This window comes from Hyperolius riggenbachi, chromosome 1, assembly GCF_040937935.1.
Source record: "Hyperolius riggenbachi isolate aHypRig1 chromosome 1, aHypRig1.pri, whole genome shotgun sequence".
Lineage (NCBI taxonomy): Eukaryota > Metazoa > Chordata > Amphibia > Anura > Hyperoliidae > Hyperolius > Hyperolius riggenbachi.
The window spans coordinates 54,791,822-54,804,514 of record NC_090646.1 but is presented as its reverse complement, the minus strand read 5'-3'; positions in this window follow the sequence as shown (position 1 = coordinate 54,804,514).

Sequence of the window (12,693 nt, the reverse complement as noted above, 5' to 3'; positions counted from 1 at the left end):
CTTCACTGCTCCTGCGGCCAGATATCTTTTAGTTTCACTTTCAGTGATCCCTGAGGTCATGATGTTGAAAGCTCTGCTCTGGGTCTCATCACAGAGCAGAGTGGCAGGGGAGAGGCAGAGCTGCCCTATTAAAGCCTGGGAAGAGGGGGTTATGAACAGCCTCAAGTGGGAATTTTTGTGGGCGTGCCTCTCCTGCTAGGGATGCCCCTTCCCCCTCCAAATGCCAACAAGCTGTATGTTGGCAATTTCAGCAGCTCACAGTGGCAAGTCATGGACCACGAAATATGCCTGTGTCTCACTTGCACCACCACGGGTACGCTAAGCTAGAGGCCTGCATGGCTCTAATCTTTCAGACCCGCGACCCGCTTTCTGGTGAATCTGGTACCTGCACCCACTACCCACACCCAACCTGATTAAAATTAAAATGGGTACCCAAACCAGACTTGCATTTCAGGTAACCCCCAGGTACCCAACCCAATGCAGGCCTCTACACTAAGCTGTGCCAAAAATGTGCAAGGCCCTCAGCCCCATGAGGACTTGAGTTTGACAGTCCTGGTATAGTGGTTGAGCATCTTTAAACCTCTTTCAGACTATCATTCAGTAGATAAATCTACTTCAAGGTTTCTCAACCTAAATGTTAGTGAAAAGAAGTGTTCAGATAGGCCTTCTCTGTTACCTCACCCAAACCAACAGTCACTACTTGGGGAAGGGGGGGGGGGTAGTCCTTCCACATACATCAGCAAGGGGGCGGGAAAGTGTTCGCAGAGATAAGCACACTGAAGAGATACGGAAGACGGCTGTCATCATCCATCCATTCTGAACAGATGTGGGAGATGACTCATCCATTTCCACACTGGTTGCTCATCAAAGACTTCCCGCTAGTGATGGGAATTCCAGCTCTTCTCGGAGAATCGGCTCCCATTAAAACCTACAAGCTGCAAGAGGACTACATCTCCCAGCATGCTTCAGCGCCCTTTATTACACACCAAATCAGAGCTGTGTGGGGCAGCTGAGGCATCGGCTCTTTCAAAACCGAGAACCGGCTCTTGTCGTTCGCAGCAAAGAGCAAGCTTGTTCGCGAACGACCCATCAATACTTCCCGCTGAGACTTTGTTCAGGTGGGGTAAGAGAGAAGGGCCATCTTTGCCTGTAGCACTGGTGTACATTTGTTTTCTTTTCACTGACTGTAAGCCGCTGGACTCATCAGCAAGCAGCTGTTTTAATTCTTCACTATTTTTCTGTATTTTTTGTATAGCAAAATGTAATTTTTTTTTTTATGAGTAGGATAGATACACTAGTTTATATCATTTTATTTTCACCTCAGGTTTACTTTAACTAGTTTACCAATGGCTAAAAACAAATTGCTGACTTACTCCAGTTGCAGCCTTAGCCTATACCAGAGCGATTTATTAAGAAGATAACCAAGCCTCTCAGGGGGGGAGGGGGGGGGGGGGACACTGCAATATTTCCTGATACCTATGGAAGGCCTCTGCTTCCCATCTCTGTATTCCTTTAACAAGACACTGAAGCAAAAAAAAAAAAATTATGATATAATGAATTGGTTGTGTAGTATGGATAATTACTAAACCATTAGTAGCAAAAGAATATTCTAATTTTTATTGTCAGTTATACAGTTTTTTTTTTATAACATTGCATCATTCTCTAATATTTGCAATTTACACATTACTCAGCATTCTAAATGATTTTACAGAGCAGGCAAGTGAACTTTAGACCTGTCCTGAACTGTTCTCTGAAAAAACAATACAGTTAACCTTCAGAACACAGAGCTCTCTGCAACTTTAAAAGTTGTGGAGCTCAATAGCAATTTGCATAGATTGGAGTTTCTTCTCTTCCTGTATTGGAAATATTAGACATGTCTCTGCTCCTAATGCTTTATTGCTTAGCTGTACTACACATACAAATCATATAAAAAAAATGTTTCGCTTCAGTGTCTAATCTCCTTGGCGATAATGCCGAGCTAGGGTCGGGGCAGCTGCCGGAGGCTGTGTGCAAAGTATAGCTCGCAGCGAGCGATTTTACATACCTCCCAGGGATTCCAATATCAGCACCCATTCTTCCTCTCCTCCAAGGCTCTACTTTCTGCTGTTGAGATCGCCAGGCTGTCACGACAGCCGCCAATTTCACTTTAGAGTTGCAGCACCACCTGGAGGATGGAGGCATAACTGCAGCGCTGGAGCCAGGGAGGTGAGTGATTGAAAAACTGCTGCAGATCTCCCTGGCAACATGATTTCTCTCTCTCCTCCTCCCCCCCCCCCCCCCCCCCCCCCCCCCAAGTTTTAGGGTCTGAAAGGGTGCAAAAATAAATTGCACCACTTTTAGACCATAAAATCCAGAAAAAATTATAACGCCAAGGGGTGTTAAAACTTTAGTTTAGCCTTGTGCACACTGGAAGAAAGTTAGCACTTGAAACTACCAATGAAAGACTCTTCCATGATCAAGTACAGAAGATTTTAAGCGATGTGAAACGACAGCAGAAGACTACAACCGAATGCCAAACAACTACAAATTGATGTGATTGTTAAACAAGGTTTCTGTGAGGTCCTATCGTGTATTTTTTAACATGGGAAAAATTCGAGGAATCAAGCTCTGTACACACTTGTGATGATAGATCATCTGCCAAAGTGATCTATTAAACTGGATGTTAAAAATAAAAAAAAACTACCTGAAAGAGGAGACGTTCCTCGGTTGTTTCCTGTGATTGTAGTTCACTGTGCATGAAGCTTTAATCAGCCTGAAATGCAGTCTGCAATAATTCCATTTTAAGGATACCCGAAGCGACATGTGACATGATGAGATAAACGTGTATGTACAGGGCCTAGCTCACAACTAACTATGCTGCATTCCTTTTTTTCTTTCTCTGCCAGAAAGAGTTAAGTATCAGGTATGTAAGTGTCTGACTCAGTCCTAACTCACAGGAAGTGACTAAAGTGTGACCCTCACTCACTCAATTCCAACTATAAAACACTTTCCTAGCAGAAAATGGCTTCGGAGGGCAGGAAAGCGATAAAAAGGGGAATTTCTTATCAGTGAGGGTCACACTGTAGTCACTTCCTGTCTGAGTCAGGACTGAGTCAGCCACTTACATACCTGATATTTAACTCTTTCAGGCAGAAAGAATAGAGGTACACAGCATTTGTGTGCTAGACATGTGTATGTAGTGCCTATCTCATCATGTCACTTTGGGTATACGTTAACCCTTCAGCTGCCAAATTAGCAGCTCCAGGCCATTTTTGTGAACAGCCACAATGTATTACTCAGGCAGAGTGGAGATGAGTGGTGTGCATACACATCCAATATTTCCAAATATCATTGGGCAATTTTACCAACCCCATGTAGTATGAGAGCTTACCTACACATTGGCCTCCATTCTCAATTTCAAAAACAAAATGTCGGCAAATAACTGTTAAAAATCACAATTTTCCACCCGAACTTACCATTTACAGAAAAAGTGCAGTAAACGCGCAGTACCATGTTGAAAATTTAAAAAAAAAAAAAATGATTTTAGGAGGTGCATACTGCACAAAATGGAATTCCTCAGCCCTCCCACAACAGGCGATTCAGATTTTGATGCGATTTTACATGCAAATCCAATTTTTGATGCGATTAAAAAGAAAAGTCCTGCATGTGTTACTAACATCCAGTGAAAATCGCAAATTGGAATCGCACTGTAAAAGAATGAAAAGAGAACATTGTTTATCGTTAATTACCAATCTTACCTCCTGTAAGTACCTGGCGCTATTTATCACATACAATCAAATTTAGTCTAGAGCATTTTGAGCTGTGTTAGCTGGACTTTTTTTTTTTTTATTTAACCACTTCGCATCCAGACCTTGTTTTCCCCTTATTGACCAGAGCAGTTTTGACGCTTTAGCGGTGTCCCTGTTTAATCACCAATAACTTCATCTGTACTCGTGCTACTTAAATCGTTTTTTTCAAGACAAAGGCAGTATGTCCGGGTAACACGTATGTCCGGGTAACACTGAGGCGCCAGGTGTTACCCGGACATACTGCTGTCGTGTACTCCTATCCTTTATTGCCTGATGAAGCGGGTTTAGGCCTGTGAAACACATTGCGATTAACCGCTGGAGTGTACCAATAAACATACCCCGTCTTGAATACACAGCTTGGCGTCAATTTACCAGAGAGGATTTACTAAGAGAATAAAGGTAGGTAGTTTATCTCATGAGGTATTTTAACACTCTGGAGTCAATTCACCAGTGTGAGAGGACAGAGAGAAAAGTGTTCGATAGCATGGGAGAGATATACATGAGGAAAGTGTGAGAAAGCAGAGAGTTAGGTAATCGGTATTAATGATTTACATGGGATACTTTTCCTCTCTGTAAGCTTGAAAGTGAAGCATTGTGGGTAGGAGGCGGAGTTTTACCACTACGTGACCAGAGTATTCCCGCCTTTTACTGCCGGATCACATCATAAATCATATCGCGAGTGAGTCTGAACTTTTTCACCACCTCTGTCTCAGTAAAATTATCAAGAACTGTTCTCTCACGAAAAATACGAGGGGCGATTAAACAGACCCTCCTCCTGCGCCTTCGTCTCCTCATAATAGAAGCAAGCTCTAAGGCCTAGTGCACACCAGAGCGGTTCGGCTGCGTTTTGCGATCCGCTTGCGGCTGCGGATACGCCTGGGTAATGTATTTCAATGGGCTGGTGCACACCAGAGTGGGAGGAGTTTTGCAGAAACGCATACTCCCGGGCTGCTGCAGATTTTGGATTGCGGAGGCGTTTCTGCCTCAATGTTAAGTATAGGAAAAACGCAAACCGCTCTGAAAAAACGGCACCTCAGAGCGGTTTGCCAGGCGGTTTTTGTTACAGTAGCTGTTCAGTAACAGCTTTACTGTAACAATACATGAAATCTACTACATCAAAAACGCTTCACAAAACTGCAAAATGCTAGCTGAAACGCTACAGAAAAATAAGAAAAGCGTTTCAAAATCTGCTAGCATTTTGCGGATCTGCTAGCGGTTTTTGGTGTGCACCAGGCCTAAGAGTAAGCTCAAAAGACTCCATCTTCCACAGCAGCAGCTGCTGTGTGAAAACCACGATATCTCCAGGTTCATTCAGGGGATAAAGAGATGAAAAAAACGAATGGCCACACCCCCTTTCTTCCCTGGTGAATTGTGATTTGGAGAAAAACTAACTACTAACTATCACTTATTTATAAATACTTATCTCACATTTATCTCTTGCATTTCTCTCTGTCGATATTTTCCCCTATACTTCTGGAGAATTGCTATTTGGAGATATCATAGGAGGTAAATTACCTCCCAAGAGATAAATAGGTTGGTAACCTCTGGTGAATTGACGCCCTTGTGTCTGCTTGCAGGAGGTAAGTCCACCACTGCCTCCTAAGCATTATCAATAAAATGCTGTTTGAAACCCCAGAATGCCAGTATATATACACAACATTTTGATAGTACTTATTCCTACTAGTACTTTTTGTAATTTCTCAATTTTGAAAAGCTGAAAAAGTTACATTATAGAGATGAAGACTTATCACTTAGGAGAAAAGGCATATTGCATTTGAGCCAGTGGCCAATATGCAATTAACTTTTTCTCTTGACTTTTCTCCTAAGTGAGATTTTCAAACTTGCCCAAAAAAATGCATTCTAAATCACCAGCAAGTAAATAAAATGCTCAAAATTTTGAAAACTTTTTCACCTACTTTTTTGAACTTTTTCTTATTGGGAAGCACTGAAAATTGATTCTAAAGATGAAAAATCATCGTCTAGGAGAAAACGTGGGAGAAAAAGCGAATTGCATATGGGCCATTGGGCATGGTTCAAAGCTTTTTCACCCATTTTCTCCTATGGTAATCATGTTACATTTTTAAGCTACCAAAGACCAAAATTACTTACGGTAATGTCTTTTCCAGGAGTCGGAAGGACAGCAACCCTGAGACTTGTCTCCCTCCATTTAAATTGGACAGGAAGCTAGAATTAAACTATTGAATATGCATAAGGCATGCAGGATATATAATCACACACATACCTCCGTTATAAAAAAAAAAAATATAGATTAGTCCACACCAAGTAATGCTCCACAAATTTTATTAATATACAAGGGTGGGTATAATAGGGTGCTGTCCTTCCGACTCCTGGAAAAGACATTACCGTAAGTAATTTTGGTCTTTCCCAGGACAGCAACCCTGAGACGATAAACAAAATACAACATTAAGACCCGGTTCACATTTTTACCCGGTTTACCAAAATGGACCAGATGTCCGGATCCGTTCCGTCCGGATCCGGTACATTTGCATCCGGATTTTCAACAGTTAGGGATCCAGTTCCTATCCGGATCAGTTTTTTAAAGAGATAACAGCCTATATAAATTCCTGGGGTCTGGGAGGTCTGCAGAAGCCCTGGAGTCATTGTTGGAGACAGCCTGACGTGTGGAGACCATCCTTGGATAGAGAGACTGCAGTTTGGACCATGGATCCAGTGTTTTTTTACTCATTTTACCTGGGAATTGTCTCCTTTTTAATTTTTACCTACTCTTATGCTCCCACAGTCTTTTGCACACTCTGTGATGTGGTCTTGGTGCCCCTTGTCCCACCGGGCAGGTAGCTGCTGCACCTGTAGAATCAGGTCCTCAGGTGTGAAAGTCCTGACCTCTTGTGACATGTTCCCAAATAGCTCCAGCAAGAACTCACTGCTGCTCCACTCCTCAAATGCTGGGCCCATGTACCACCATCCAAAATGGCCGCTATCACCATAGAAAACGCTACGGAAGTGGGGTACATAGTCCGGATTTTATAGCCAGTGTGTTATGTCATTTCAGTTTCTCATTGGTTTCTGCTGTGCGGATGGTGTAGTCAGGATCCGGTCCGGGTGCAGTGGCCGGATGAAGCGTAAGGCAAAAATAGAGCAGGTTGGAAAAATCCGGATCGTACCCCAGAGTCCGGATCCGGTCAGTGAGGAACGGACGAGTGTGTACGGATCCATAGTTACATTGGATCGCCGAACGTCTGTTCCGCTTGTACAGTATACGGTCCGGAAAATCCTGATGGCGAACGCCAATGTGAACCAGGCCTTAGAGAAGGGATTACTGCCTGCAAAACTTTTCTACCAAACACTAAATCTGAACTGGCGAGAACATCTAAACTGTATTGCTTGACAAATGTATTATGATTAGACCAAATAGCGGCTTTGCATATTTGTTCTATGGATGCCCCAGCTCTTTCTGCCCAGGAAGTAGAAATTTGCTCTGGTGGAATGAGCCCTAATGGGAGCGGACACCTGTTTACCCTGATGTAAATAAGCCAGAGCTATGGCCTGTCTAATCCACCTTGCTAGAGTTGCTTTGGAGGCTTGTTTTCCTTTATTCGCTCCTGAAAAAAGAACTAGGCCTCAGATTTTCTCCAGTCTTTAGAGCGATCTAGATATTGTAACAAACATCTTCTAACATCAAGACAATGAAGCTGAGACTCATTGTTTGGATTATTTCAGAAAGGTAAAACTATTTCCTGTGATCTGTGGAAGTCAGATACTACCCTTAGGAAGAAACGAGATGTCCATTTTAAGAGCAACGCTGTCATCACTAATTATGCAATACGGCTCCTTACATGAAAAAGCCTGAAGCTCACAAACGCACCTGGCTGAGGTAATCACTAATAAAAAAAAAAATAAATAAAAAAAAAAGCATTTTTCAAGCATAGCAGCTTATCAAATGTCCTGTATAGGCTCAAATGGGGCTTCACATAATGCCTGTAGTACTGTATTTAGATCCCAGGCTGGAATTTTTGATCGAACTACAGGTTTAAGTCTTTTCAGGGCTCTGAAGAATCTGTGTGTTTCTTGAAAAAAGGTTAGCTGAGGAAGATTTTATCAGAGCTGAAGTATGAACTTTAAGAGTACTTGTACTGAGTCCTTTCTGAAGACCACTCTGAAGAAACTCCAGCACTGAACGAAAACAATGAGTGTCACAGGAATTACTCAAACTCCAATCAGTGAAACGGTTCCAGATCTTGGTTGGCTGATTGAGCCCATAGTGATGCACTTCTTGTTCAAATAGGCCACCACTGTACTGTTGTCCGTGCGGATGAGAACATTGCAATGAGCAATCTGAGGAGCTAAGTATTGTAGAGCTTCCCAAACTGCCTGTAATTCTCTGCTGTTTGATGATTTTAGACTCATTTGCCTGGACCATTGACCCTGTCCTGGAACTTTGTCTCGATGTGCTCCCCATCCCCAAGAGCTTGTGTCTGTCGTTATCTTTTGAGGTGGATAATACCACAAACAACCTTTTAGCAGATGCCTTTCGATTAACCACCAATCTAGAGATTGTTTTCTGCTCCTTGGTATTAACATTTTTTTGTCTAGAGGGGATTAGTGTCTGTCCCAGCTTTTCAGTATCCAATTTTGTAGAATCCTTGAGTGAAATTGTCCCCACTGAATAGCTGGAAATGCTGAAGTGAGAATTCCTAGCAGTTGCATAGCATCTCTTAGGGACAGTCTTTGCTTTCTCCCCTTGAATATGAACAGCGAACCTCAGATACTGTTGAGTCCAGGTCGATCAGAAGATGTAAGTAGGCATCTTTTAGGTCTAACGATGCTAGATGATAGTCCTTTTCTAACAGATTGACCACTGTGGAAATGTTGTCCATTGTGAACTTTCGATATTTTACCGATCTGTTTAGTCTTTTCAGGTTGAGAATGAATCTGTAATCCCCCTGAGGCTTTTTTACCACAAACACTGGAGAGTAATGTCCCAGATACATTTGACATTTCGGCACTTGACTTATTACTTTCTTTTGAAGAGACCTGTTCCAGGGCCAGAACCTGTACTGGAGCTTTTTTTTGAGGGGGGGGGGGATAATTTTTAACAACCACCTGTTTTGAAAGATGCCCTGCCAGTTTTTGAACGAACAAAAAAAAAAAAAAAAATGGGACAGTCTCCCTCCCACTGGTAACCTTGCGTCATTGCTTGGATGACAGATTTGCTCCTCAAAACTGAAAGTTGGGCTTTGCTTTCTGCTGACGGTTGGGAACCCATTGCTTTTTTGGTTAACTTTTGAATCCGGCTCGGCTTTACCGGTCTCACGAAAGGGATAGCTAAAGGACCTCTTTTTCACTGGAAAGTTCTTTTTGTTATCCGAGGAACGTTCTAAAGTCTCAGTAAGTTTAGACCTGAACAGAAACTCATCCTCACAAGGGACACCACAAAGCTTTGCCTTAGAAGCGGTATCTCCCTGCCAGGTTTTCACCCAGATACCCCTCCTAGCTGTGTTCACTAGAGCAGTTCTAGCTGGCAGACGAAGAGGAATCTGCTGCATCAGAAAGGAAATTAGAGGCATGGAACATTTTGGGAAAGTATTTCAAAATCTCTTCTCTAGGTACTCCTGATACAATCTTAGACTGGACCTCAGTCAACCAGAGCTTTAATGACCTGAAACGGCTGTAGAAGCTACTGCCGGCTTAAAGTTCAAAGAGGAAGATTCCCATGCCCTAAGGAGGGAGGTTATCCATTTTTTTTTTATCTGAAGGGTCTTTAAGATTTCCAAAAAACCCAAATTGCAAATCTGATCTCCTGGAAACTTTAGAAATAGCCGGATCCAACTTCGGAGAAATACCCCAAAACTTTTGATCCTCTGGTTTAAATGGATATCGCTTGTTTAAAGATTTCGGCCAGAAAGCTCTTCTTTCCGGAAGATCCTATTCCTTTTTTTATCATACCCTTAACCTTCTGCCGCCCGCGTCACGCCAGTAGGAGGGGCCGCTGCGGCAGCCCTAGGACCGCCTAACGCCAATTGGCGTAAAGTCCTGGGTCTCTGTTTTGCATGAGATCGCGCACATGGTGTGCGCGCATCTCATGCTCGGAGGGCGGAGCTCCGCCCCGCCTTTAGTCTCCGAGCGGCTATTGCCGCTCGGGAGACTGTTAGACGGCGATCACGCCGTCTATTTACTAGGTGCAGCGCTGCGATGAGCAGCAGCGCTGCACTGGGGACAGCCGTGTGACACGGCTGTCCCCATGGGGGACAAGAGAGCGATCGGCTCTCATAGGCAGAAGCCTATGACAGCCGATCGCCGTAATTGGCCGGCTGTGGGGAGGGAGGGAGCGAGGGAGGGAGGGAAGGGATTTAAAGGAAGAGGGTTTTTTTTAAAAAAGTGACAACACAAATATTTATAAAAAAATAAATAAACATGGGGGGAGCGATCAGACCCCACCAACAGAGAGCTCTGTTGGTGGGGAGAAAAGGGGGGGGGTTATCACTTGTGTGCGGAGTTGTGCGGCCCTGCAGCTTGGCCTTAAAGCTGCAGTGGCCAATTTTGCTAAAAATGGCCTGGTCACTAGGGGGGTTTAGCCCTGCAGTCCTCAAGTGGTTAAGACCGTCATGCATGAGAATAAAAGAGTAAGAAGGCTCAGACAAAACTTTCATACATTTGATCCAGTGGGGATAAAGTCTTAGTCTCTACTTTAATACCCATAGATTAATGCATATCATGCAGCAACTCCTTAATAAGGTCAGAGGAAAAAGCAAATCTGTGTTTTATCTCCCTTTGTTTTCGACTTAGAGGGCGGAATTTCTTCAAGGGAAGACATCTACTTCTCCTCCTGATAAATCAGATTCATCTGAGTTATCCGGCCGCTTGCATTTAGACATCAAGGATTGATCAGAAGGTAATAAATCTAATTCAGCTGTATTAATGCCAGATGGTCCTTGTTCTGTCACCTCAGAGGGAGAAGCCACCACAGGAGTCATAGCATTGTCTTTAATAGCTGCAGACATCAGATTGCACTTTCTCCATTAAATCTTTGAAAAAGACAGTCAATTCATCTTTCACAATCTTTTCCGTACAGGATTGACATACTTGCTTTGTGGAGCAGGAAGGGGGCGGGGTTGAACATGGCACATTTCCTATGATCCGATTTCTGAGTAGCCTTGGATCCAGTCTTTTCTGTCTTATCAGTTTTAGCTGATTTTTCAGAACACTTGTCCGACCTCAAGAACTATTGAAGACTTTGGCTGAAAAACACAATGTAGAAACAGCCATAAGCCTCCACAAATCAAAATCATAAATATGGCTGAGCAACACCTTTCAGCAATATACATACCACTCCCGCAGGCTCCGCAGCATTGCAGGAGGAAGAATCCGCCTCCATGGTCAGTAATCGCCTTACAACTGACCATGTGGACTTAAATATAAGATACTTGGCGCACCCCTCCCTCTTTTCTGCCCCCCCCCCTGAAAGTAATACCTGTAGGTGGACCGAAGGAGTAGTCAGCTGTATGAGGCAATCACCGCTGCAGTCCGGTATAGGAGAACATGCGTCCTGTTCGCTCCGGAGGACACCATCCACACTTCCTGTGCGGTGACATCAGATCCGCTCAGCTGACCGGAAGAGAGGTGGTGCAAAACTTCCCGAACGCGCAGAGAGTCCGCGCTCCATACAAACCTGCAGGGAAGACCTAAGGGCGGCAGCGCAAACACTCACTGATCCCCTCTGGTCAGCATACTATAGGGAACCACACATTCCACAGCTCCTGCTCACTGGCATGGTTGGCTTTGGCCCTCTCCCCTGATCCTAGCGTCCCGTGGACTGGAAAACAACAGAGGTGGTACATGTGTGTGGTTATATATCCTGCCTGCCTTATGCATATTCAATTGTTTAATTCTAGCTTCCTGTCCAATTTAAGTGGAGGGAGACAAGTCTCAGGGTTGCTGTCCTGGGAAAAATATAATGTAATTAAGGTAAGAAAAGCAATATTGAAATTAAAGGAATACTATCGATACCCAAGTGTTCTAAAATAACGATGTACAAATAATGTATAAGTAGCTGTGTAAACATTTTCCTACTTTTCATGTTAAATATCAGAGGCAAAAGCTTTAATTTATTGAGGGTAGGATTTAGCTTTATTGGGACAAATCAATTGCAGAAGGGGTGTCTGCTTCAATGCACAGCCAGAGTTGCATATCAGACTACAGAAAGCAAATATCAAACATATCAAACTCTGAAAGCAAAAACAGTATGAAAAGCTGGGACAATTAGTTACATTTCCTCTGCACTCTTCAGACACGTCAGTCAGAAACACAGGACACAGGAGCTGCAGCTGTTGGGAGCTCTCTCTGGCCTAGTGCACACCAGAGCTGTTCGGCTGCGGTTTGCGATCCGCTAGGGTAATGTATTTCAATGGGCTGGTGCACACCAGAGCGGGAGGCGTTTTGCAGAAACTCATACTCCCGGGCTGCTGCAGATTTTGGATGCGTTTCTGCCTCAATGTTAACTATAGGAAAACGCAAACCGCTCTGAAAAACGGCACTTCAGAGCGGTTTGCCAGGAGTTTTTTGTTACAGTAGCTGTTCAGTAACAGCTTTACTGTAACAATATATGAAATCTACTACACAAAAAACGCTTCCCAAAACCGCAAAATGCTAGCTAAAACTACAGAAAAAGAAAAAGCGTTTCAAAATCTGCTAGCAGTTTGCAGATCTGCTAGCGGTTTTTGGTGTGCACCAGGCCTCTGTCACACAGAGCTACACAGAGTTAACTGATCAAGTGTGAGGGGAATTTCCCCTCTCCTCATGGCTCAGTCTGCCGTCAGTTTTGGCATCAGTAAAGTTTAAAGTATTTTGAGAACAGTAAACAAAGAAGTTGCTGCTAAAATGTATACACCAATACTTAGCAGCACTTCCCAAACAATTCCTGTGTCAA